This window comes from Mustela putorius, unplaced genomic scaffold (assembly GCF_011764305.1).
Source record: "Mustela putorius furo isolate JIRA1106 unplaced genomic scaffold, ASM1176430v1.1 tig00003875_pilon_pilon_pilon, whole genome shotgun sequence".
NCBI lineage: Eukaryota > Metazoa > Chordata > Mammalia > Carnivora > Mustelidae > Mustela > Mustela putorius.
The window spans coordinates 4,888,851-4,908,344 of record NW_025422026.1 but is presented as its reverse complement, the minus strand read 5'-3'; the positions used below and the strand labels follow the sequence as shown (position 1 = coordinate 4,908,344).

The 19,494-nt window shown below is 45.6% G+C and overlaps 1 long non-coding RNA gene across 1 annotated transcript; it reads right to left on the bottom strand.

Moving 5' to 3' along the window:
- Positions 1 to 339: 339 nt before the first annotated feature.
- LOC101671272 lies at positions 340 to 19,413 on the bottom strand. Its single transcript, XR_200292.3, has 3 exons — positions 18,797 to 19,413; positions 1,832 to 2,087; positions 340 to 531 (listed from the first exon to the last, which is right to left on the bottom strand). It is a non-coding gene; the product is annotated as an uncharacterized LOC101671272 (long non-coding RNA).
- Between the last annotated feature and the right edge of the window lie 81 nt (positions 19,414 to 19,494).

Here is a 19,494-nt window from a genome sequence, read left to right as displayed (position 1 = left end):
ACATTGGGGAGGGTATGTGCTATGGTGAGTGCTGTGAAGTGTGTAAACCTGGAGATTCACAGACCTGTACCCCTGGGGCTAATAATATATGGTTATAAAAAATAAAAATTTTTTTAAAAATTTTGGTCATTTTAAACTTTTTTTTAAAGAGTTTATTTATTTGTCAGAGAGAGAGTGAGCGAGAGCGAGCACAGGCAGACAGAGTGGCAGGCAGAGTCAGAGGGAGAAGCAGGCTCCCTGCGGAGCAAGGAGCCTGATGTGGGACTCGATCCCAGGACGCTGGGATCACGACCTGAGCCAAAGGCAGCTGCTTAACCAACTGAGCCACCCAGGCGTCCCCATTTTAAACTTTTAATGTCATTAACACAGCACTGTATTTACTGGGGACCTTATACTTGACATTATACTTCCATAGATGATCTAAAGTAAGGCCACAAGATTTTCACTTTGTACTACTTGGGGAACAATGAAGATCAGATGATAATATTTCTTTCTACTACAATGATTTAAGCGGCATTTCCTTTTCCTATCCTGTGGGAACAAAAGAAGTATTTGTTAGGTTGCAGGCAATGTGCTATGCTGGCTTCTTTAAAAAATGTTTTGGTGATAAAATTCATATAGTATAAAATACAAAAATTTTAAGTGTTCAACTCAGTGGTGTTTAGCATATTCACAATGTTGGGCAACCATCACGACTATCTAATTCTGGAACATTTCCATCAGACCCCCTCCAAAAGAAACCCATCACTCATTTTCGGTGAGCCTGGATGCCTTCTTTCTCCCATTCCCTAGGCAAACACTCATCTACTTTTTGTCTCTATAGGTCGGCCTATCTTGGACACTTCATATGAATGGGGGTTGCCTGGGTGCCTCAGTCATTCAAGCGCCTGCCTTCAGCTCAGGTCATGATCCCGGGGTTCTGGGATGGAGCCCTGTGTTGGGCTCTCTACTTAGCAGGGAGCCTGCTTCTCCCTCTCCCTCTGCTGCTCCTCCTGCCTGTGCTCTCTCTCAAATAAATTAAAAAAAATTAAATAATTGAAAAATTGAAGAATTTTTAAAAAGAGCGGAATCCTGGGCCACCTGGGTGGCTCAGTTGGCTAAGTTTCTGCCTTTGGCTCAGGTTATGATTCTGGGATTCTGGAATGGAGCCCCATATCAGGCTCCCTGTTCAGTGGTGAGTCTGCTTCTCTCTCTCCCTCTATGATCTCTCTTTTGCTCTTACTCTCTGTCAAAAAAATAAAAATCTTAAAAAAAAAAAAAAAGCGTGATCCTGCCATTGTACTTTTGTCAAAGCAAAGGCGGCATGAATCTTCAGCATGGAGTTCTAGCTTCATTAAGCCATTACGCACTAGGAACACACAAAAGAACTCTTGTTTCACAGTCTGGACTTGACCTTGACAAACATTTTCAAGCACTGATAGCTGCAAGCAACAAATGGCCATATTAACTGTAGTGAATGTTCATTATCAACAACGGACATATGAGGTCCCTGATTTATGAATTTGTTAATTGCTCTTCCTTTTACGGGTCTTTCCCATAGGAGATGGGCATCCCTCTTCTGTGAGTATATTTCTGGGCCCAGGATACCAAGAGACAAGCCGACACACATCAGCCTAAAAAAATTACCGTATTTCATCTAAAATGCCACCACAGGAAACTAAGCGAGGAAACAAACCTGCCGGTTAAGCTCTAGCAAGTTGTCGGTTGTAAGATGCATCCCGACTTCACTGATGCCACTAAAGGGGAGTAAAATGGACATCCCGGGATCGGCGCCCTACAGCAATGTCCCCATCTGTACCAAACTCACTTTATGTGCCATTAGAATCCTGACCTTGCCTTGTTTTCCGGCCAGAATGCTTGCAGTGACTTGCTCTCGGGCTGCTCCCGGTCCTCCAGGTCATGGGAGGGCATGAAACAGGACCCGGCCTCATGCCAGCATCCATGCTTCTGCACTCTGCTATGTGGCTTCTCTGTGGCTGTGGAGCCCCTCCCAAGTCCTCGGCTGCACACGATGGGGCCTCTGCAGGCTCCTGTGGGTCGCAGAGGCTGTTGGCGGTAATGGCTGGAGGAGTCTGGCTGCTCAGCTCCTAAGAGAGAAGGACTTGATATCCTCAGGGGCAAACGTTGACTAATGAGAGACTTCAGCAGCCTGCAAACAACTCTCCCCCCTCGCTGCCCTCCTCCCATACCACCCCCCCCCCAGAAGCTCAGAGATGCAGAAGCTTTATCCACCTTCCCAAAAATATCCCATGAGGCAGAGGAAGCCACTGTGCTTGCAAAAGCTGTGGCCAGCACTGTGATGCCTGCTCTCACATCTATGCTTCCTCTTTCCTGGGTTCACACCCCTTTTCCCAGCACTCCTGCTCCCCTGGGAATATCCGCTCCCACCTAGTGCTAGTACATGAACTGTGCCTCAGGATCTGTTTTCTAAGGAACCCAGGCTAAGACACCATCTCAACGGACCCATTTTGCGGGAAAGAAGTCACATGCTGATGCAGACAGGGAGAGGAGAGGTGAGGTAGCTGAGGTGTTCTAGAACCTTCCAAGATGTCAGTACCAGGGCTTAAATGACTTCTTACTCACAAAAGGTCTAGCTATGGATCTCTACGGTCAGATGGATAGCTGCTACCTGCCTGTGGAAGGGAAGAGTGGATCCAACATCAGCCTTCTTAGACACCGATAATATTAATAACATTAGCCAAGAGACCAGCACTTCTACTTCTAGGAATTTGTCCCGCAGACCCACTTCTGTGTGTGCCCATGATGCCCAAAGTACACAAAGATGTATATACAAGGTAATATCACATCGTTTGTCATAATGCCTACAGTAACAAGGAATAGGAGGCGTCCCAAATGTCAGTCAACAGGCTACATAAATTAAGATATTCCTATGAAATACTACACAGCCATTAAAAATAATGAGGAAAAGCTCAATATTCTGATGTGGAATGCCTTCCAAGATTTAGGATTACAGGAGGAAAAAAACTGAACAGCAGAGTAGGATCTGTAGCCTACCAACATCTGAATTAAAAAGACCTGTATATACATATTTCTATAATTCACAGACCTCTGTAATGATACATGAGAAACTGCTAAGGCTGGTTACTTCTTTTTTTAAAAGAAGATTATATTTATTGGGGCGTCTGGGTGGCTCAGTGGGTTGAGCCTCTGCCTTCGGCTCCGGTCATGATCCCAGGGTCCTGGGATCAAGCCCTGCATCGGGCTCTCTGCTCAGCAGGGAGCCTGCTTCCCTCTCTCTCTGCCTGCCTCTGCCTACTTGTGATCTCTGTCCATCAAATAAATAAATAAATAAATAAATAAATAAATAAATAAATCTTAAAAAAAAATAAAAGATTATATTTATTTGAGAGAGAGGCACAAACGGGAGGAGGGGCAGAGAAAGAGGGGGAAGCAGGCTCCCCACTGAGCAGGGAGCCTGATGTGGGGCTCGATCTCAGGATCCCAAGTTCATGACCTGAGCCAAAGGCAGATGCTTAACTGGCTGAGCCACTAGCAGGCCCCCCAAACTGCTTACTTCTAGGAGGGCAACCGGGAGCCTGTGGCCTGAGGGAGAGAGGTGGAAGTGAGACCTGTTCATTTTACTTCTATTTTTTATTTTTTAAATTTTTTTTTAAAGATTTTTATTTATTTGACAGATTACAAGTAGGCAGAGAGGCAGGCAGAGAGAGAGAGGAGGAGGAGGAGGCAGGCTCCCCACTGAGCAGGGAGCCCGATGTGAGGCTCGATCCCAGGACCCTGGGATCATGACCTGAGCTTTAACCACTGAGCCACCCAGGTGCCCTTACTTCCATTTTTTAACTGTGTGTATTATTCAGTTGCCTAATTTTTTTTTTTTTTTGAGCCCTCTCCAGCTATTTATCTCCTTCTGTAAGGTGAGGACTATTATTGTCACCGCACAAGGAAGAAACTAAGGTATGAAAGATAAAGTGACTTGCCCAGGGTGACACAAAGCTACAGCAGTCAAGCCAGGATTCAAAACCAGATCCAACTCCAAAATCCAGGGGGACAAACACATTCTGTTTTATCTAGGACTTTCCCTAATTTTAGCAGTAAATGTCTCTTATCCTGGGAAATGCTTAAAAACTGTCCTGGTTTCATGGAAAGCCTGCATCCTGGAAAGTCCTTCAGGCCTGGACAAATCAGGATGGTTGGTCATCCTCACAAGATCCCAAATCTTGGCCACTTTGTTCTGTTACCTTCCTGACGAACTAACATGTTCTATCGGATCCAGCGTTTCCAAGTGCCTATGAACAAGCACTTGGGGCTACACCTGTGGACCTTTTGAGGTCCCTCCCCAGGCCACATCCTTCATCTGTGAGAAATGCCCTCCCTGCTGGAGTGGGTCCCTGGGGCCAATGTGCCCCGCAGGAGTCCACTTGTCCCTGCACAGATGGTTGGACTGGGAGAGGACTTTCAATCTAGGTTTCAAACTCAGTGGTCACAGTCAGATTCTCTTTCCTAGTGATACAGACCTGGCACTCTGGGGACTCCCTACTTGACGCTGAGACCAGAGAGGTCACGGTAACACTGGCCTGACGGTGCCATGGGGGCCCCACGGAGGGAGTTAAGGAAGTGGACTTGCCAAGCAGAAGGATGAATCCAGTGTCAGCAGAAGATCCGGGAGGACACAGGGGCTGAATCTTGGGCCAGGCCACATGGCTCCTTGATTTTGGTTGTAGTCTCCTGTGGGCTTGGTTTCGTTCCTGCCCCGTCTCATGCTCCCAGGCTCCCAGGTGGCCCTATACCTTCCCACCAAATCTCCCTTTCAGTCTGGAGCCATTCTAAGGCGGTTTCCATTCCCTGAAAACAAACATTCCCTAAACGACTAAAACCATGCCAATTAAAAATACAGTCTTTACTGGGGGGACCCGGGTGGTGCAGTGGGTTAAGCTCTTGGTTTCTGCTTGGGTCCAGAGATCAAAACCCGCAGTGGGCTCCAAACTCAGCGAGGAGTCTGCTTGAGATGCTCTCTCTCTCTCTCCCTCTGTGCCTCCTGCTCTCTCTCTCTCTCAAACACATCTTTAAAAAAAAAAATACAATCTTTATTGGGGCACGTGGCTGGTGGTAGAGCATCCAACTCTTGATCTTGGGGTTATAGGTTCAAGACCCACAATGGGTATAGAAATTACTTAAAAATAAAATCTTTTATTTTATTTATTTTTTGTTTATTTTTTTAAGATTTATTTATTTGTCAGAGAGAGAGCACACAAGCAGGGGGCTGTGGCAGGCAGAGGGAGAAGCAGACTCCCCGCTGAACAGAGAGCCCAGTGCGGGGCTCCATCCCAGGACCCTGAGATCATGACCTGAGCCAAAGGCAGATGCTTAACTAACTGAGCCACCCAGGTGCCCCTGTTGTGTTTCTTCACTCTAATAATAAACTAACAGAGAAATTAAGAAGATAATTCTATTTACTATTGCATTAAAAAGGATAAAATACCTAGGAATAAATGTGACCAAGGGGATGAAAGACATATACTCTGAAAACTATAAGACATAGATGAGAGAAACTGAAGGAAACAAAAACAAATTGAAAGATAATCCATCCTCATGTGCTGAAAGGATTAAAATTGTTGAAATGTCCACCCAAAGCAATCTATAGATTCAGTGCAATCCCCATCAAAATTCCAATGGTATTTTTCACAGAAATAGAACAAACAATCCTAAAATTTCAATGGAACCACAAAAGGCCCTGAATAGCCAAAACAATCTTGAGAACAAAGAACAAATCTGGAGCTATCACACTCCCTGATTTCAAACTCTATTATGAAGCAACAGTAATGAAAACAGTGTAGTATTGGCACAAAAACAGACACATAGATCAATGAAACAGAAGAGAGAACCCAGAAAAAAAGCCTACACATATATCGTCAATAAATTTGTTACAAAGGAGGCAAGAATATGCAGTGGAGAAAGGATAGTTTCATCGATAAGTGATGTTGGGGAAACTGGACAGCTGCATGCAAAAGAATGAAACGGGATCCTTTCTTATACCGTACACATAAAGTAACTCAAAATAGATGAAAGATCTGAATGTAAGACCTAAAACCATAAAGATCCTAGAAGAAAACATGCCATCGCGGGTGGGCGCCCCACTTGCCATCAGGTGCCTGCAACCTTCTCAGGTGTCACATGGGCTACAGAAAAATCCACAGAGAGATTGAGGCCATTTCTTCAGAATCTGGAGACTATGCCTAGGAGGCACGGGGCACCTTACCTTTCTCGTCTCATGGGTCAGAATCGTGTCAGTGGTCACCCCTTGAACCAAAATCCCGCGCAAGGAAAATAGAACCACTGTGATTGGCTGCAAGTCCCCGCAGAGGCCGGAAGGTCCTCCCTCAACAAGGAGGCCATGCTCGCTCCATCTTTTTCTGGTCTTTTCTCACTTCCCACCTCAGCATCCAGGGCTTTCTGGACCATCTTGTTCACAATTACACCTCCAGCATTCTCCGTTTCTTTCTCTGCTTTAGTTTAAAATTTTATTTTTTTTTAAGTAGACTCCACACCCACCATGGAGCTTGAACTCACCGCCCTGAGATTGAGAGTCATGCGCTCTACTGACTGAGTCAGCCAGGCTCAGTTTATTGTACCATAAGATATGGTTTATTCATTTTTAAAGCTGTATAGCCCCACCTCTTTCAGCCAGAATGTGAACTCAATGAGTGTAGCAATATCACTGTTCTGTTCATTGCTACATCGTTAGCCCATTCTGGCCACATAAATAATACTCAATAATTATCTGTTGACTGAGTGAAAAATCCATTTGAATGAATTCCATCCGAATCCATCTTTCAATAAATTCTAAACTCAGGTGAAGAAAAGAATTGTTTACTCTTTCGTTGCCTTCCCCCACGCACCCCCATGCCCCCGTCTTCACCCACCAGTCGTTGCTCCCCGGACAGCATTCCCATTGGGATGTGGGGTTCCTGCTGCTGATGACCGGAGGCACACTGAGCCGAGGAACTGTTCCAGGCGCTGGCTATCCTGCCCCAACGTCCCTCACACGTGGCCACAGCCACCCCTTGCTGTCACTCCTTAGCTGCGAACCTCTCCTTCAGGCCACTCTGCAGTCGTGATATGGCTTTGGGACCAGCGTCCTGCCCCCATCCTCCATGACTTCTCACGGTCCCTTCACCTCCTCTACTCCAGTGATGTAGACCTTCACATATGCAGCCTCCAAGGCATGGCCTTATCAGGAACCTGCTTCTGCTTCAGGACCTCAACTCTATTGTCCTCATTCCCTCTCCTCTTTTCCCCTACAGTAACGGGCCTGCCCTTCACCCCCATTGCTGCCTCTTTGGCTTCCTTGCTTATGGTTCCTCTGACCGTCCACCCTGTCTGCACACACAGTCGGCTCTTCAACGGTGCTCTGGCCAGGGCCCTAGAGTTCCTGTTCTTCAGCTTCCCAGTCTACCCGCTGCGAGTTCCCCTGCTGTCTACTTCTGCAACCTTTGGGCTGGTGGAAATGGCTCCCACCTTGCCTGGCCAGAGGGGCCTGTCCCGGCAGCACGACCCCTACCCAGTCCCACCCCCTCTCTCTCTCCTGGGGCTGTCTTCGGGTTCTGCCTTTGGACTGGCCTGGGGAGTGGGAAGGAGCGGGGAGAGACAAAGGAGGGACTGAGAGGGCCTCGGTGCACTGGGCTGCCCAGCCGAGGGTAGGGCAGGGAGACGGACGACATTCTCTCCTGCCCCTCGTGGAGGCTAGCCCAATTCACAGATGCTTTGTGAAACTACTTTGTGAAACTACTTCATTTCACGAATGCTTTGAGTCAGCTGGGAACTGAGAACTAGAAATGAATGAAAACAGTGCTGGCGCTCCAGGAATCCCTAACAGCTCATTGGCTCCTTGAGTTTTAAGGCTTTGAGAAGAAGCTGAGGTAGTAAATGAAAACAAAAACAAAAACAAACACCCAGAAAGAACCCGTATATGGACTCCACCCTCTTTTACAGGGAATTTGGAAACATGCATGAATATATTTCTTTATGTTTTCTAAGCACAAGAAATAATTCTAGCTTTTCTTGATGATTTATAATTAAATTTTTAAAATTAATTTTCTTAAAAGATTTTTATTTATTTGACACAGAGAGAGAAAGAGAAAGAGGGCTCGCATAAGCCAGGCAGAAGGAGAAGCAGGCTCCCCGCTGAGCAAGGAGTCCCATGCAGGACTCTATCCAAGGACTCTGACTGAGATCATGACCTAAGCTGAAGGCAGATACTTAACCGAAGGATCCACCCAGGCACCCCCAGTTAAACCCTTTTAAATAAACTCAGTTTGATCTTGAAAATTAACTGTTTCCAGAATGAATCCAGGCCATGATCTATTAAACTCCTGCCTTAAATCATAGCGATGTTTAAAGGTAATATTTTAAAGAGAACATGATCATGATTCTCATGCAGAGATATAAAATGAACATGTCAAAGATTTTACTGAACTCATACTAATCAAGGACCCAGTGAGATATTCACAAAAGAATTCAAAGAACTCCCCTACCCCCTGCCCTCACGTAGGCAAATAAGAAATGCTAAAAGGAATTTATAAATCAATGCAAATGTATCTATTCCCAGGGCAATAATCAATTCCATTCCACCAGACATGATTAATTTGCATTTATATGGACAAGAACAATTTGTATTGATACTGGTTTTCTACAACTTCCAGAGGTGTAAAACAGATCAAAGACAAGAAAGGTTGAACATGAAGGGTTGTCTACATAAGACACCCAATAACTTCTTTTTGGGTCCATTTTGGTCTTTTGCTTTTTCCTAATACTGACCACTGGAGGAGAAGACCAAGAAACATGAATATATAAAAATTAAAAACATGTACATCACAGAGTATAGATAGTTGCTAAAACTCTTTGGTATATACACCTAAGATCTGTGCACTTCGTTGTATATAAATTTTTTTTTTGAAGATTTTATTTATTTATTCAACAGAGAGAGGAGAGAGCAAGAGCAGGGGGAGTAGCAGGCAGAGGGAGAGGGAGAAGCAGGTTCCCAGCTGAGCAGAGAGCCCAATGCAGGGCTCGATCCCAGAACCCTGGGATCATGACCTGAGCTGAAGGTAACTGCTTAACCGACTGAACCACCCAGGTGGCTTAGTCAATTAAAATAATTGTTTAAGGGGCATCTGGCTGGCTCAGTTTGAAGAAAATGGGACTCTTGATCTCTAGGTCATGAGTTTTAGCCCCATGCTGGGTGTAGAGATTACATAAATAAATAAATAAATAAATAAAATTTCGTAAATAACAGAAAAACCTTGTGGATGCTACAAATGTTATTAATAAAATTTTCAATTAAGCATTACGCTGAGAAAACATTTGTAACACATGTAACAGACAACAGATTGCTATCTTCCATAAATAATGGGGTCACGTGAATCAATTAAATAAAAACGCCAATAAATAAGTGGCCAAAAGCTAACTAGCACACAACTTGTGGAAGCAGAGACATACGTTGAAGACCGTTCACTTTTGTAATTAATTGCAAATTTGAATAAATTCTTTTTCACTTATCCCTGGTTAGAGATTTGTGAAAATTATTTTACTTTTGACAAGCATGCAGTAAGCCAAGCTTTCTACATCTTGCTTGCTGCTGGTGGCACACACTGATGTGTGTTTTCCAGGGAGTCTTCTTATGGCATGAATAAAAAGACTTACAAATATTTTTGACTCAGAAATTCCAACACGAGGTCTCTTACAAGGAAAAAAATTGGGAACCACATCCCAAGATGCACGGACAAAAACAGTCAATATAGCGAAAAATTGGAGACAACCAGTGTCTGGTAACAGGTTAATCACTGCAAAAATTGCAATGCGGCCCTACGATAAAAACCTCATTCAATCTTTAAAAATGTTTATGGGGGGACGCCTGGGTGGCTCAGTTGGTTAAGCGGCTGCCTTCGGCTCAGGTCATGATCCCAGCGTCCTGGGATCGAGTCCCACATCGGGCTCCTTGCTTGGCGGGGAGCCTGCTTCTCCCTCTGCCTCTGCCTGCCACTCTGTCTGCCTGTGCTTTCTCTCGCTTCTCTCTCTATGACAAATAAATAAATAAAATCTTTTAAAAAAATGTTTATGGGGATGCCTGGCTGGCTCAGTCAGTACAGTGTGTGACTCTTGATCTTGGGGTTGTGGGTTCAAGCTCCACGTGGGTATGGAGGTTATTCAAAACTAAAATCTTTCAAAAAAATAATAATGTTGAGGCCTCTGGGCGGCACAGTTGGTTAAGCACCTGACTTTTTATTACCACTCAGGTCATCGTTTTTGGGGTGGTGAGGTCGAGCCCTGCGTTGGGCTCCATGCTCAACGTGTGGTCTGCTTGGGTCTCTTTCTCTCCCTCTACCCCTCCCCTACCCTGCTCTCTCTCTCTCAAATAAATAATCTTTTTAAAAAAATAATATTTATGAAGAATTTATTAAGAGATGGGGTGATGCTTAAGATACATTACATGAAAAATCAGGCTATGGACCTATATATGTCATGTTTATAAGCATATAAAAATATAAGCACCAATACTCATATGTAGTAGATATTACACTGGAGATGTAATTCATGGGTTGTTTATTCATTGCTCTGTGAAAAGAGTGCTAGAATGTGTTCTTTGGGGAAAGAGAGGCTCCCCATCCCATGGAGTCCCCTTCCTCCAAGGGAGGAAGCTAGAATTTAACTATTTTGAAGGGCTGGGCCCCCAGAGGCCATCAGGCCCTACTGTTAGGGAAGCTTGGGAACCAGTGACCAACATTTTGTGTGAAAACCTATTGAAAAGTCAGTCTTGGGGGCAAGGTATAATTTGCAGCTCTATGGTCCAGGAGGGAGGAGGAACAAGCCCAGTCTGTTCTAAGGGTTGGAAACACCAACGCAAGACAGAAAAGGGGGGTGGCAAAATCAACAGGTGTTCATCGGAGCTAGTCCTGAGACAGTGCTGGGGCTGGAGGCCTGAAAGGGCTGGCGGCCAAGAATGAGGCCTTGGGAACTGGTAAAGGACTCTAGACTAGCTGATGCTAAGTGAGTAGAACTCCTCCTCCCCAGACCTCCCAGTCTGAGAGCCTGGTGGGAACCAGCAGGGGTACCGGAGAGTGACACCTTGTGGTGGCAAAGGGCAATTGCAGAAAGAGCCACAGTCCGGAGTTGAGGACACATGGGCTTTTCTTCAATAGGTGTCAATGTCCATAGGGCTTTGTATGTTACGTGAACTCTAGGGTCCTGGGCAGTCCAGGAGAAAGGGGACCTCTGAGAAGGGGGTAATTGGCTAATTCAGCAGTCAGAGTCTGGAGCTAGGTTTTAGTTTCAGTGATTTCAGAAAACTTTTTCGGGCGTCCTCACTACTATGGTACAGTTCATATTGACCATGTTCATATGCATGGAAAAGAGAACAAAAGAAAACCCACCATAACGGTAACAGAGGTTATATTTGGGTGTTGAGATTATAATTATTTTTATTATCTTTTTAAAGGTTTATGTATTTTTTAAAATTTCAACAATCAGGATATATCATTCGCTGTTCTGGCAGGAATACTTGTTTTTCTTATAAAGGGTATACGGTGGTATGTTACTGTCATTCTATTTATTTTCTTTTAAAGATTTATTTATATATTTGAGAGAGAGACAGAGAGAAAGCATGTGCTAGCTGGGGGGAGGGCAGAGGAAAAGAGAATATCTCCTGTCGATTCCCCACTGAGCACAAAGCCCAACATGGGGCTCCATCTCACAATCCTGAGATCATGATGTTAGCTGAAATCAAGAGTAAGATGCTTAACCAACACAGCCGCCCAGACACTCCTGTAATTCTTTTCACTTTTTTTAAGATTGTCTTTTTCGAGCAGTTTTAGGTTCACAGGAAGGTTAAAAGGGAGGTACACAGATTTCCTATAGCCCTCTCCTTGCCGCCACCCATGCAAAGCCTCCCTCCCATTATCCACATCCCTCACCAAAGTGATACCTTTGTTACAACTGATGAACCTACGCTCACACATGGCAATCACCCAAAGTCCGTAGTTTACCTTGGGGTTCACTTGTAATGTTGTATATTCTGTGGGTTTAGTCAATGTATGACATGTATCCGTTATTATAATGTCACAGAGTAGTTTCACTGCCTTAAAAATCCTCTCTGCTAGGATGTCTGGGTGGCTCAGTCCGTTAAGTCCCACTCTTTTTTTTTTTTCCCAAGGATTTTTTATTTACATATTTGACAGAGAGAGACACATCAAGGAAGGGAACACAAGCAGGGGGAGTGGGAGAGGGAGAAGCAGGCTTCTCGCTGAGCAGAGAGCCCGACCCAGGGCTCAATCCCAGGACCCTGGGATCACCACCCGAGCTGAAGACAGATGCTTAATGATTGAGTCACTCAGGTGCCCCAAGTGTCCAACACTTGATTTTGGCTCAGGTCATGACCTCTGGGTCTTGATATCAATCCCCGCATTGGGGTGTGCTGGGTATAGAGCCTGCTTGAGGTTCTTTCCCTCTCCCTCTGTCCTTCCCCATCCCCCATCTTACTCTCCCTCTCTCAAAAAAAAAAAATATATAAAAGTAAATAAATAAAATCCTTTGTGCTGTACCTATTCATCCTTCCTGCTGGCCCTTCCCCCACAAAACCTCTGACAACCACTGATTTTTCACAAAATGCCTCATATTACAGGTGCATCGTTTTGTATGTTGCTTTTTTTCAGCCACCGGAATATCTTCCTGTATTAACAAATAGAGATATTCATTTTTTAAAACTCTACCCCCAACATAGGACTTGCACTCACAACCCCAAGATCAAGAGTTGCTTGCTCTACCAACTGGGCCAGCCAGGCGCCCCAGCGATGTTCATTTTTTAAAAGGCCAAATAGAATTCTAAGGTATAGATATTCCAAACATTATTTATCTAGACCTCGGTTTATAAATGTTTAAATTATTTGTATATATTTTGGCTATAAATATTGCTATAATAAATATTCTTGTACATATCTTGGCAGTATGATTCTATCTATAGTATTTCTAGGAATAGAATTGTTTGTTTTCCTTCCAAAAGGACTACCCCAATTCCTATTACTGCCAACGGGAGAGTGAATTATTTTGCTCCCTGTCAACACTACTGTGTATTATCATGCTCTAATACTTTTGCTAATACCACAGAAGAAAAGCAGTATATTTGTTTTGATCTGCATTAAAAAAATTACTAATGAGGCCAAGTTTTTTGCTCTGTGACCTGCTTATTCTTATCCTTTGCCCATTCTTCTACTGAGTTGTAGGTCTTTCTCACGCTCTGCTGTATAAACTCACAGTAAATGAGAAATTAGTCCTTTGTCACATGTGTTACAAATATTTCCCCTACTTTGTCATGTGGCTTTGGTTTCAGTCTTTTATGCTATATAGACATTTTTAACTCTGTGTGTTCCAATTTATTTCTTTTTATTCCTGGGTCTGAGTGCATTTGTTTTATAATTTAAAAAAAAAATTCAGTTTGTGTGTGTGTGAGAGAGACACAAAGAGACAGAGAAGCAACTGAAACACACAGCGGTAAATGGCCATTAGTGGAAAGCCTATGCCCAGACCTTTCCCTGGGGATGTTTCTAGCTCCCAGGCCACGTGGCCGCATTGATCTCAGTCAGCGGCTTCAATCTTTGTGAGGGAGGAGTTTCGGAGAAGCAGTCTGGTTTGACAAGCCGGTCAGGGATTTTGTCCCGCAGCCTCTTGTACATGCCATGGGCCTCGCACACTTGTACTGCAGATCTCAAGATTTTTTTCTTTCTCTTTTTAATGGTCAACTAACTATTCCAGTGATAATTTTTCTTCTTATGAAATAAGCAGCCTAGGGATTATATACACAGCTGACTCTTGAACAATGCAGGTCCATTTGGATGAGGAATTTTTTTTTTTTAAGTAAGCTCTCTCTCAGTGTGGGGCTTGAACTCATGACCCAGAGATGGAGTCGAATGCTCTCCCAACTGACCCAGCCGTGTGCAAGGTCCTATATGCGGATTTTCTTTTTTTAATAAATAACATACAGCATTGTAAAGGTTTGTTCTCCTATGGTTTTCTTTTTTTTTTTTCTCTTATAATTTTCTTAACAATATGTTCTCTACCTTATTTTATTGTAAGAATACAGTATATAACACGTATACTGTATTAATGTTAATTGATTGTTTCTGTTATCAGTAAGACTTCTGGTCAACAGGCTCTAAGTTTTGGGGCATCTGGAGTTCTGAGTAGATTTCAATTGCTGGGGTAGAGGTGGGGGTGATGTCAGTGCTTCTAGCCCCTAGTTGTTCAAACGTCAACTGTATACATACAGTATGTGTGTATAGTGTGTGTGTGTGTGTGTGTGCACATGTATTTACATTTCTTCCTTTCTATCTTTGTAATTAGTCTTCACTTGTAATAACTTGGGGGTACATGGATGATTCTAGAGCTAAATCCCCTTTAAAACACACTCTGCCTTAAGTCCTTCCTGGTTCCACCGGTGCCTCTGTGTTTGGCAACTGCCAGTTCAGACAAAGCTGCCTCCTGAGTCATTCTGCCCAGCCCAGAGCAGCCTTGTGTCTTCCGAGAAATATCCCTGACTACAGCATTCAGAGTAGGGCATGGGAACTGGCCGGAGATTGTAAAGCCATTCTCTTCCTTCTTGGCACCAAGGGGCTAGAGAAGCCCAGGTCAGCACAGGACAACTGAGAGAGAGAAAACCCAGCGTCCCAGGAGGAGAAAGACAAGGACCAAAGATACCCCCTCCACCCCCATTACACTAACGACAAGCTGTTAATTAAAAAATAAATAAATAAAAATAAAAACCGAAAAACAAAGACAAAACAACACAAAACAAAAAACCCAAAATATGGGGAATACTTCAGGCCTTGTTAGGAGGGGTGAAAATTTCCTTCAAAAATGAAAATGAAAACAAAAAATCCTGTTCTAGCTCTTCTTTTCACAGGGGCATGCGTCATGGGGCCCTTAACTTCACATTGTTCAGTGATAATTCTTGGACTGAATTTCACTCCTTCCTCTTTCAAATAAGTGCTTCCCTGATCTCATTCCCTCGTTTCTCTTGCTCCCGTGGCATTCCCACCAGGAGCCCCCCTTTAGATTTTTTTTTTTTCTTCCCTTTGGGCCAGCCTTAGAGCCTCCTACAGCACTGGTCACGATAGAATCTTTTCCCAGGCTGGTTTAGTGGTCCCGCTCCTGTGGCGTAACTAGCAAAAATGAGACACACAGGCTTCCTTCAAACTAAGAAATCCCCTTCTAGACAGCGAGGACATAGGGTAGTTTGAGCAATGGTAGGGAGGTTGGGGGTGTCTTGGGCGGGGGGGGGGATACTTCCTGCGTCCTCAGGGCCTGAAGGCGCCACTACCTCAATTCAGGTCACTGGCCCTGCTCCTGACCCAGTGCTCTAGAAAGCACCGCCCATCCCCATTCTTATCATCTCGTGAATTCTAGCTGACCTGGGTGCTCCCTGAAAGGCTCAGGCTGAGCACTCCCTGGGGCAAGGTATCTTCTTGCTCAGCATTTAAAAATAAGTAGTGATGCGTGTATTTTCTGCCTGATCAGGTTCTCCTAGTAGGCCTAGAGTCTCTGGAGTGGAGAGAACCTGCCCTGGTGTGGGCTACCGGTGAGGAAACTAGGAGCCAGATCTAATCCCCTCTCACCCTGGAGGATTCAGGGGTTTGGGCATGTGACAGACTCAGCCAACCAAATGCGCTTTCCCTGGTTTTGGAACCCTGAGAGGAGGGCAGGCCAACAGAAATGACTGTAGGGTCACAGGGGCTCATGGGTTCATGGGGAGGGCACACGAGCCTGGGAAGACCATTGTTGTGGTTCTTGGGGCTTTATCTAGCCCTAGTTTCTTGGCTCCCAACCAGTTTTTTTTTTTTTTTAAAGACTTTATTTATTTATTTGAGAGAGAGAGAGATCACAAGTAGGCAGAGAGGCAGGAGGAAGCAGGCTCCCTGCTGAGCAGAGAGCCTGATGCAGGGCTCGATCCCAGGACCCTGGGATCATGACCTGAGCGGAAGGCAGAGGCTTAACCCACTGAGCCACCCAGGCATCCCAGCTCCCAACTATTCTTAATTAAGCCTGATTCTTTCCCATTTACTCTGCAAGTTCCCTAATATTCTTTCAATAAGTCCTTTTTACTTAGCCAGAGTAGTTGTCTGAAGCTTTTAACCAGGAATGCCCACGGGTAGTGCAGAGCTCTGTCACCCCTGGAGTTTGGCAGATGGAGAAAAGATTTTCTTGGGGGAGCAATCCTACTCGGTAAACCGGGCTGAGTTTCTAGGCTTGCTCGCTGCCCCAGGCTGGCTTGAGCACCAGGTCCATTATGCCATAAACTGGTCTTAAATGTGAATTGCTTTCTTTTCTTTTCTCTTAAAGATTTATTTACTGGACACCTAGGTGGCTCAGTCAGTTAAGCTCTGCCTTCAGCTCAGGACATGATCTCGGGATCCTGGGACTGAGTCCTGCATCGGGCCTCCCTGCTCAGTGAGGTGCCAGCTTCTGCCTCTGCTCCTCCCCCTTGCTGGCATGCTCTCTTTCTCTCTCAAATAAATATATGAATCTTTTTAAAAAGCAAAGATTTACTTGTGTGAGAGAGTGCACATGCGGGGGGTAGGGAGGCAAAGGGAGGAGAGAGAATGCTAACCAGACTCTCTGTGGGGCTCAGTCTCCTTACCCTAAGATCAGGGTGACTCTGAGATCACCACCTGAGCCAAAGCCATCCGACTACACCAGCCAGGTAACCTGAATGTGAGTTGCTTTCTAGCTAAACCTGGGACACTTGACACTGGCCAGGACCAATCTCCTAGAGAATCAGGCACAGGAAAGAGATGGCTGGCTCCAGGAATGTCCTATGACAAGACAGGGCCAGTTTCTTGTGGCCAAGGGTTGGTTTGGGATAGGATCAGAGGTAAACACACTCTTAAGCTGCTAAAAGTTTCCGCTACCAATGCCCCAGGCCCCCACACCCAAACACATCTTTTCCCCTTCATGTACATTCTCATTCCTAGGGAGGATGGAAGTGGGGAAAAGCAAATCTTTGTAATATGAGAACATCCCCAAGAATTATCATCCTCAACTATTTTGCATATCTTCTCTAAGACTGCTGGCCAGGAGAGTGGCCACTGGAGCTCTGCCTCCAGTGCACAGAGTGCAAACGTCTTAAGCTGGCCTCCAGGTGGTGCTATTTGCACATGGTCCACTAACCCTAACACAGCAGGATGCTGCCGGGGAGGTGGTGGTCCACAGCTGAACTTCACCTTGCATCGTTACACTTGGACTGATTAAGGGCATTCATGAATGAAAGGCAGGGGAAACTGAAATAATCTTCGGAGTGGTGCAGAGAACTCTCTAAGAATGACCTCAAACTCAGAAGCTACAAAAGGACAATGTAGACAGCATAAATATTTCTATGCTAAAAAACAAAAAAACCAGCAAACTGAGAAATGGCAACTTCCATGACAAAGAACTCACTTTCCTAATATACCAACAACTCCTGCAAATAAATTTGATTAAAGCATGGGAAGAAAAAAATCTTGCCATTTGCAATGACGTGGATGGAGCGACAGAGTACTGAGCTAAGTGAAATAAGTCAACCAGGAAAAGACAAATACTGTATGATCTCACTCAGAGGTGGAATTTAAGAAACAAAACAAACAGGGGCCCCTGGGTGGCTCAGTCAGTTAAGCTCTGCCTTCTACTCAGGTCAGGATTCCAGGGTCTGGGGATTAATCCTGAGTCCCACTTCCTGCTCATTAAGAAGCTGCTTCTCCGGAGGCCTGGGTGGCTCAGTTGGTTGGACGACTGCCTTCGACTCAGGTCATGATCCCGGAGTCCCGGGATCGAGTCCCGCATCGGGCTCCCAGCTGCATGGGGAGTCTGCTTCTCCCTCTGACCTTCTCCTCGCTCATGCTCTCTCTCACTGTCTCTCTCTCTCAAATAAATAAATAAAATCTTAAAAAAAAAAAAAAAAAAAGAAGCTGCTTCTCCCTCTCCTCCCTGTGTGTGCTGTCTGTCGCTATCTCTGTCACTATTTTTCTCTGTCTTAAATAAATTACAATAAAATAAAATAAAGAAGAAAGAAAGAAAATGGACAAAGGAAAACAAACAAACAAACAAACAAACAGAGAGAGACAAACCAGAAAACAGACTCTTAACTAGAGAGGACAAGCTACTGGTTGCCGGAGGGGAGGGGGTTGGGGCTGGGTGAAGGAGGACTTGGGGACCGAGGAATGCACTTGTCCGGATGAGCATTGAGTGTCGTATGGAATTGCTTCATTATTGCACACCTGGAAACACTGTATACTGGATCAAAGGAAAACAAGCGAACAAACATGGGAACATACGAACAATCCGTTCACAGAATAGGAGATTAAAATCACCCCAATAGGGACGCCTGGGTGGCTCAGTTGGTTGGACGACTGCCTTCGGCTCAGGTCATGATCCTGGAGTCCCGGGATCGAGTCCCGCATCGGGCTCCCAGCTCCATGGGGAGTCTGCTTCTCTCTCTGACCTTCTCCTCGCTCATGCTCCCTCTCACTGTCTCTCTCTCAAGTAAATAAATAAAATCTTTAAAAAATAAAATAAAATAAAATCACCCCAATAAACATAAAACATTTCTCAAATACAAAATTTTCATCAATATGAAATGTAATATAAATAAAAAATCAGAACAGCGAAGGCAGTCGGTCATTTGCTTGTGCGCCTCGGATCACTGCTCTGTGTCAGCATTCAGTCTTTCTATCAGAGACCGCTGAGAGCGTGTTTGCCTCCATCCTCCTGTTTCCCCCTGGGTTTCCAGACGGTTCCTCACCTGTTGTCCTTGCAGCGCTGCGGCAGCTACTTCTTCAAGGGCATCGACTGTGGGAAGGACAGAGGCCGATCTCCCGCTCTCACCTCCCAGGGCCGAGACCCACGGTGAGCAGCACTGGGATGAGGGACTGATGTGGACACGTGGAACGGGTGTGCCGGGAGCGGCGTCCGCGCGCAGGGAGGCGGCGCTGGGGCAGGCTCCAAGGAGACCAGGTGCACGAAAGAAGAGGCGGGACCTGGCTTGCCTCCAGCGGCAGGAAAACCACGTGCGAAAACAAAGGGGTGTGCCAAGGCCAGGTGCGAGCGTGGACCAGCAGGTTGGGGGAGAGGGCGCCGGGCTCGGGCAGCGGACTCCTCCCAGCTCGGGGACAGCCTTCGGGGGCCTGACAACCTGCCTCAGCACACAATTCCCGCTGAAATGGACCTTCGAGCCCCTCCACACAACTTTTATTTTTCATAGCCAAATACACGGAGGCCTCAGGGAGGTGAAATGACCCGTCCCAGGTCCCTACTCCGGCCAGCCCTGGGGTCTTGAAGGCCCGTCCGCGGATTTGCCTGCGGCGGGCGCGGCAGCACCGCCCGGGCTCTCAACCCCCAGCTCTGCTCCCTGCCCGGCCGCCCGGCCGCCGCGGTGGACTACAACTCCCACAATGCCCTTGGCCCGGCCTCCCCACCCCGCCGTCGGGCTGGGGGCCGGGT